This window comes from Neomonachus schauinslandi, chromosome 8 (assembly GCF_002201575.2).
Source record: "Neomonachus schauinslandi chromosome 8, ASM220157v2, whole genome shotgun sequence".
NCBI classification, from domain to species: Eukaryota; Metazoa; Chordata; class Mammalia; order Carnivora; family Phocidae; genus Neomonachus; species Neomonachus schauinslandi.
Genome location: NC_058410.1, coordinates 78,352,335 through 78,361,006, shown reverse-complemented (window position 1 = coordinate 78,361,006; position 8,672 = coordinate 78,352,335). Strand labels below are relative to the sequence as shown.

Genomic DNA, 8,672 nt, shown 5'->3' with positions numbered 1-8,672 from the left:
ATGGTATTGTATTTTTAATCTCAAATTCCACCTGTTCATTGGTGGTGTATAGGAAATAATATTTTGTTGAAGATCTTTGCATCTATGTTCATGAGAAATATTGGTCTATAGTTTTATTTTCTTTAATGTCTTTGTCTGGTTTTGGTATGCAGGTATGAATTAGGAGGTATTCTCTCTGCTTCTATTCTCTGAAAGAGATTGTAAAGAATTGTTATAATTTTTTCCTTAAATATTTGGTAGAGTTCACCAGTGAACCCATATGGGCCTGGTGTTTTCTGTTTTGGAAGGTTTTAATTATGGATTCAATTTCTTTACCAGATAGATACAGACCTAGTCAGATTTTGTATTTCTTCTTGTGTGTGTTTAGGAAAATTGTGTCTTTTAAATAATTGGTCCATTTCATCTTATTTGTCAAATTTGTGGGCATAGAGTTGTTCATATTATTCCTGTATTATCCTTTTTTAAAAGATTTATTTATTTATTTGGTGGGGGGAGCCTGCAGGGGGAGGGGGACAGAGAGATAGAGAGGGAGAAAGAATTTCAAGCAGACTCCCTGCTCAGCACAGAGCCTGATGCAGGGCTTGATCTCGACCCTGAGATCATGACCTGAGCTGAAATCAAGAGTCAGACACTTAACCAACTGAGCCACCCAGGAGCCCCCTCTATTATCCTTTTAATGTCCATAGGATCTGTAGTGATATCCCTTCTTTCATTTCTGATATTAATAATTTGTTTCCTGTCTCTCATTTTCTTCGTTAGTCTGGCTAGAAGCTTATTTATTTCATTCATCTTTTCAAAGATCTAGCTTTTGGTTTTGTTGCTTTTTCTCCATTGATCTCTTGGTTTCTCCTGTTTTGATTTCTGCTCTAATTCTTTTTTTTTTTGTAATTTATGGCAATTTTTATTATGTTTTTTATTTTGATTCCAGTATAGTTAACATACAGTGTTATATTAGTTTCAGGTGTACAATATGGTGAAAAAATATGGAACACTTCACAAATTTGTGTGTCAACCTTGCACAAGGACCATGCTAATCTTCTCTGTATCATTCCCATTTTTTAAGTATATGCGCTGCCAAAATGAGCACTCTGCTCTAATTATTATTTCTTTTCTTCTGCTTACTTTAATTTGCTTATCTTTTTCTAGTTTTCCCAGTGTAAGTTTAGATTACTGATTTTAACTCTTTTATCTTTTTTTTTTTTCAGAGAGAGAGAGCGCGAGAGCAGGAACACAAGCAGGGCGAGTGGGAGACGGAGAAGCAGGCTTCCTGCAGAGCAGAGAGCCCGATGCGGGGCTTGATCCCAGGACCCTGGGATCATGACCTGAGCCGAAGGCAGATGCTTAACGACTGAGCCAGCCAGGCGCCCCTAACTCTTTTATCTTTTTAAAAATATATGCATTCAATTAATTATTAATTTCCCCTGAAGCACTGTTTTCACTGCATCTCACAAGTTTTGATAAATTGTGCTTTCATTTTCATTTAATTAGAAATATTTAAAGATTTCTCTTGATATTTCTTCCTTAATCCCTCTGTTGTTTAGAAGTGTGTTGTTTAATCTCCACGTATTTGGGGCGGTCCAATTGCCTTTCTAATCTTGATTTCTAGTTTAATTCCATTGTTTGATTTCTACTGTTTTAAATTAAGGTGTTTTTATGGCCCAGAATGTGGTCTATCTTGGTGAATATTACATGTGAGCTTGAGAAGGATGTATATTCTGTTGTTATTAGATGAAATAGTCTATAGCTGTCAATTATATCCAGTTGATTGTTGATGTTGTTGAGTTCACCTGTATCTTTCTGATTTTCTGCCTGCTGGATATGTTCATTTCTGATAGAGGGGTATTAAAGTCTCCAACAATGATAGTGGATTCATGTATTTCTGTCTCAGTTCTATCAATTTTGCCTCATGCAGTTTGATACTCTGTTGTTAGGTGAATACAAATTAAAAATTGTTATGCCTTCTTGGAATTAACCCCTTGTCATTATGTAATGATCCATCTTTATCTTTGATAACTTTCTTTGCTTTGATGTTTGTTCTGTTTGAAATTAATATAGCTATTCCTGTTCTCTTTTAATTAGTGTTCACACTGTATATATTTCTCCATCCATTAACTTTTAATATGTATGTGTCTTTATATTTATAGTGTGTTTAGTGGACTGCTTATAGTTCTCTCTTGCTTCTTGATCCACTCTGACAATCTCTATCTTTTAATTGGTGCATTTAGACCATTGACATTTAAAATGATTATTGATACAGTTGGAATTAGTCTCTACAATATTTGTTACTGTCTTCTATTTGTTGTCCTTGTTATTTATTCCTATTTTTCTCTTCCACTCTTTCTGACTTTTATGATTTTCATTGAACATTTTATATGGCACCATTTTTCTCTCCTTTCTTAGCATATCAATTATATGTCTTTTTTACTTTTCTCAGTGGTTGCCCTAGAATTTGCAATATACATGTACAACTAATCCAAGTCCACTTTCAAAACACTATACCACTTCATGGGTAGTGTGAGTACCTTATAATAACAAAATAATCTTAATTCCTCCCTCTTATCCCTTGTATCATTGCTGTCATACATTTCACTTATATATAAGCATGCGTAAGCATGTATATGCATATATGTTATGCATATTGTTATTTTGAACAAACCATTACCTATTAGATCAATTAGGAATAAGAAAAACAAGTTTTTATTTTATCTTCACTTATTCCTTCTTCAGTGCTCTTCTTTTCTTTATGTAGATTTGTTTCTAACCTATTTATTTTCTTTCTCTCTAAAGAACCTCTCTTTAAACATTTATTACAACTCAAGTTTACTGACAACAAATTCCTTCAATATCAGTTAGTCTGAGGAAGTCTTTATTTCTCCTTCACTTTTGAAGGATAATTTCACAGGATACAGAATTCCAGGTCGATTTTTTTTTTCTCTTAGTACTATAAGTGTTTCACTCTACTCTCTTCTTACTTGCATGGTTTCCAAGGAGACGTTGGATACAATTATTGTCTTTTTTCCTATAGGTAATATGTTTTATATCTCTGGCTTCTTGCAGGATTTTTTTCTTTATCTTTGATTTTCTGTAGTTTGACAATGATATGCTTAGGTGTAAGGTTTTTGGATTTTATCCTTCTTGGTGTTCTCCAAGATTCCTGGATTTGTGGATTGGTGTCTGACATTAATTTGGGAAAAATTCTCAACCATTATTGTTTCAAATGTTTCTTCTGTTTCATTCTCTCTTTCTTCTCCTTTTGGTATTCCCATTATACATTGTCACACCTTTTTAGTTGTCCTATAGTCCTTGGATATTCTATTATGTTTTTCCTCAGTCTTTATTCTCTTTGCTTTTCAGTTTTTGAGATTTCTATGAATATATCATCAAGCTCAGAGATTCTTTTCTCAACTACATCCAGTGTACTATTAAGTCCATCAAAAATAATCTTTATTTGTTACAAGTATTTTTAAAAAACAATTTACTTATTTATTTTACAGAGGGTGGGGGGAGAAGAAGAGGGGGAGGGGAGAGAGAGTCCAGCAGACTCTGCTGAGTGCCTGCCTATATGGGGCTTGATCTCATGACCCTGAGATCATGACCTGAGCTGAAACCAAGAGTCAGCTGCTTAACTCCACTACACAGGTGCCCCTACAGTATTTTTTTTTTTTAAATGTCTAACATTTCCTTTTGGTTCTTAGAATGGAATTTCTACCTCACTGCTCACATTGTCTATTTGTTCTTGCATTCTGCGTACTTTATCTACTGGAGCCCTTAGCATATTAATCATCATTGTTTAAAATTCCTGGTCTGATAATTCCAACATACCTGTCATGTCTGGTCCTGATGCTTGCTCTGTTTCTTCAAATCCAGTCCCTGCTATTCCATCTTGGCTGGAAGCAGAAGTACATTCTTCCATTTATAAAATATTTATCTCACCCAAATTTGCCTAACTTATCTCTCATACATTATGCTTAGTTTTTAGTAATATTTTAAAACTTTGACACTCTAAAAAAATGTGACTTTTCCTCAAGAGGGAAAAAAGCTTTTGATTGTTATATTCACCTCAGTGCTTGAGTCATATAATTTTTACCCATCAGCTTCATAAAAGGTCTTCAGTGTAAGCTATTGGGATCAATTTGACAGTAAGACTGTGTATGATGAATGCATTCCCTAATTGAGGAAAAAAAAAAAAGAAAAGAAAAAAACCTAAGCAAAAGATTTAACCACTGTCCTAATTCTTCTTTGCTACTGCACTGTTCTTCGCAAAAAAGGTTGGAAACCAGCCCTGTTTTCTTTTGTGTCCATTTTGTTTTTCTACCATGATTAGTTGGGAAGTCATAAAGACATATTTTTTTAACCATTTAAAAGAGAATAATATAAATTCTTCTATAATTATTTACATAAGGCATACATTTGTCTACCAAATCTACCATAAAATCAAGAGCTAAAATTTGAATGTTAGACATATTTAGGTTTGACTTCTTTGGGGCTATCAGTGATGACAGACTGTCTAATATTTAGGGTTTGTTCATTCTTTTTGTGTGCTGGTGTGTACCCTTCTGGGCTTACTACTGGCAGACAAAGCTCCCCTCTTTTGCTGTTCTATCGTCCAGCAAGCATTATACCTACTGGCAGGTGAAAATATCACATTTTGGAAGTTATATAGACTTCAATGGCAGGGAAAATGCTGTGTTCATGGCAAGTTCATGGCATATGTGCCGTTGCAAAATAGTTTCTTAACCTGAGACTTGATACACAGCATCAGCTTTGAAATCTATGAACGTTTTAAAATTGTAGGCAAATGTTTGTGCTTGTGTTTATATTTTCTGTACATAGAATCCATAATTTTATTTCTACTCAAAGAACGTTTTTGAACGATGAGTTCTTCATCTAGTCCCATTGCAGAGTGGAACAACAGAACAACCAGACCCACTGTCAAAGTACTACAAAGTGACACCTCCATACAATTACCCTCTGAGATAGATCACTCTGACCTCAGAGTGGACTCTTTTGGACCAATGATCTCCTGCCACAACCCAAATTATAGCTGATAGTTTAACACCAAGATAATCAGCTCTTCTGGTGCCTTAAAAATGTAACAGTTTTGTATTTGGTTTTTATTTTTTTCTGTCATGTTAAAACTATATAAACAAATACATATTCAGGTGAAACTTTTGTTTAAGGCTGTAAAAATATTTCTATGAAACTGACATTAAGAGAAAAAGAAAGAAAGAGTTGCTTATCCACATGCTTAACTTTTCAAGTGAAAGCAATGAGGTATTAGTTTACTAATGTATATGCTAAATCATAAAGCAAGTTTGATAAGATTAAATCAAGATTATGATTTTTTAAAATCACATTATTCTTTCTCACGGTAAACCATCTCTTTGCTACTTTTCTCTGTCCAGTTAAGCAACACTAGATCTCAGAATGTAGGCTAGTCATTTTAATCATTCTATAATAAATCAATTTATCATGTTTTATATAGGGGAAGTGTTATTATTTCTATGTAATTCCTAACAAACTAGAACCCCCAAAACAACTGATGTTCATAGAGAAATCCACTGCCTTATTTTTGAATGGGTTTATTAAGCACCATCTTTTGACCTAAAGCTCCCTTTAGCTTCATTTTTTGATGCCTAAGGATGTTTCTTTGGTAAAAAGAATAATAACAATGAAGTCATCCTTCAAAAAAATGTGTAACCATCCATTCATATTCCTTGTTTTTCATGCCATGTCTGACTCAACTTATACTCAGTTCTCCCTTTGGCAGCTTCTTATTTTGATTTCAACTCCAGAAATAAATAATGTATATTTAAAAAGCAATTTGCTCATAAGAAGAGTCAATAATATACCAAAATAAAATACATTTCAAGAGGAAGGTGCTTTCCTTCATCTCTGAAGCATTTTACTACATTATTAATATTTGAAGATATATCTTATTTGCTAATTATCCAATACAATAAAAAGAGCTAGAGATTCCAAATTTTTCTACCAAGTCTCTCTCTCTTTTTTGTTTTGATAAGAAGTACATATTTTGTAATTTTATAAGTTTTATAAAATTTTATAATTTTATAAATGAATAAATATGATTTTAAAAATGAAAGTTCATCCTTTACATATGTTCTTTCTGAAGTTACTACTTTAAATCATTATTTAAGTTTGTCCATTGTATTGATTGTGTTGGGTGAAGTATTTTTTCTCTGTAAAAGGAAATTATCATTTATGCAATATTGATATAAAATGTCAGGGTTCAAAAAAAAGCTAAATTTAATATAGCAATTGTAATCTCAAAATTACTATATGGTTGTAGGAAATGCTTTTAATGTGTTCTCTGAATTTATGGACCATAATAACGATAAAGATGATAAAATCTGGTTGTGCTTGCATGTGGCTTCCCTTGAACATGGTGGGCAGTTGGTGGCACAGGTGGCAAAAGTGACAAGTTGCAATATCTTAGCATGATATGGGGACTATTTTAAGATCCATCCCTGTGGAAACTTAGGCAGATCAAAGGAACTAAATCTGATCTGTTAGTATCAAGCTACAATACTCCACACTGCTTTTTACTAAAGGTCTCGGTAAACAAAGGTATTCGATGACTTTTAAAAAATTTAACATCTTTACATAATGAAATTTTGATTTACAGAAGGTCATACTGACTTTATCATGACAATTATTCATAAAACAACAATATGAAAGATCTAAGAAAGCTATGTGTTCTTGACATAGAACACAAATTCTAGATAGGCTATGGAATTCAATTAAATAAGAGATTATAAAATAAAATGTCCCAATACTGTTGCAACTCTGAGCTAAAGATCACCTAAATATTGCTAGTTGGGCTAATTGATACTGGAAGAAAAACAAGGGTATAAAAGGACCAGTAATGGCTGGCTATATTTACTGTTTGCCTTATTAATTATCCTGTCATCTCAATATCACTAGCTTCAAAGCATACAGTTTTCAATTTTTTCAGAGCCAGGATATTCAAATATTTTAAAGTTGGAGATTTCTTCTTGTTTTAATCAAAATTAATTTCCAATCTGTATGACAGTTTTTTTTTTAAGTAATCTCTATGCCCAACATGGGGCTTTAACACACAACCCTGAGATCAAGAGTCACATGTTCTACTGACTGAGCCAACCAGACACCCCTCTATGACAGTTTTTTAAAATTGGCAATGGAACTCATTTAATGATCACCAATTGTTTTCAATACACTTCCTGGTAGAAACTTCTCATAAAAACTTTTATAACTTTTTCTAAAAAAGATAATTTTAAAATATGGTAGCAGAAACTTGTAGAACCATCAATCTACAATGTGTATTAACTAATCATCTTCTGGAAGTTTTAGAAGATAAAGAGAATAAAATTATTTTGCTAAGCAATTCAATTGAACCTGGGTATATTTAATTCAACCACATTTTTTTTTTAGAACCATGTATTTGAAAAACAGATACTCAAGTCACAACTAGCAATCTGTTAGAAGCACAGAAAAAATACATGAATCCCTCAATTATAAGTTGCCAGCAATTTTGAGACACCTCATCCATTTTACAGTAGCTTTCAAGGGGAAAAAACTATATTAAATAAAGATAAATTTTAACTTGCCAATATCTTTTATCCACATAATTAGGTTTTTTTTTCCTTTCAGCAGCAAATCAGCATTTAAGAGTAAATTTTCTGCATGTCTGACATCTAAGAAGTCTGCATTCTGGTAGATATTTTCAGTTATGGATAATACCATGGTGACCCACTGCATTTCATACTTCCTGCTCAAACCTTGACCTCTTTAACATCTTAAGGCTTGATAGAATTTCTTTTCTTTCTTTTTTTTTTTTAAGATTTTATTTATGTGTTTGTCAGAGACAGAGAGCACAAGCAGGGGGAGAGGCAGGCAGAGGGAGAAGCAGGCTCCCTGCTGGACTAAATCCCAGTGTGCTGGGATCATGACCTGAGCCAAAGCAGATGCTTAACAGACTGAGCCACACAGGCATCCCTTGATAGAATTTCTAGGCACACAGGAATATCAGTGTTTTACCTGCACTTTCTGTTTGGGTAAAATCATAGGTTTTTTTGTAAATTAAAAATTACTTTTCTTAAGCCAGCTGGGAGCTTTTGACAGATAGATGTTCAACGCTTTAGTTAAAGGCTTTCACTTTACATAAACAAGATCCCCATTTAACTTAAAATTCAACAGCAAATAAAAAAATTTAACAGCAAATAACAAAATTGAACAGATTCCTTCTAAATACAGGTTTGCACATGCATAGACAATGACAATGTACTGTGGGGTTTTTTTTTTCTTTTTTCCCTGATGGCTGACAGGGTTCTAAGAAAATATCACTGTATTAAGTGTGAAGATAGAAAACTAGAATTGAGAAACAGTGGTATGTTTCAACTTCTTTCTTTGCTATTTTGGATATCGGTCTGAGTTCTCAGATCTTCTATGTTCCTTTTGGATTTTTCAGGTATGGCAGCACATGGAAAGTGTTAAAGACTTGAAGCAAAACTAAAGTGAGCAATAATTGCAACATAGTCAATGGCAACTATAATAACATCTCATAGTATCTATAAAAGCAGAGATAGTTATCAAACAGTTCACTTGTTTGTTCTTTCAATACTATGTTGCTGACATCTTGACTATGGATTCTCTGATACTCACTAGGTAAA

The 8,672-nt window shown here is 33.2% G+C and overlaps 1 non-coding gene across 1 annotated transcript; it reads right to left on the bottom strand.

The window, feature by feature from the left end:
* Positions 1–977: 977 nt before the first annotated feature.
* On the bottom strand, positions 978–1,087 carry LOC123325578. The gene has a single exon (XR_006540516.1). It is a non-coding gene; the product is annotated as a U6 spliceosomal RNA (small nuclear RNA).
* Between the last annotated feature and the right edge of the window lie 7,585 nt (positions 1,088–8,672).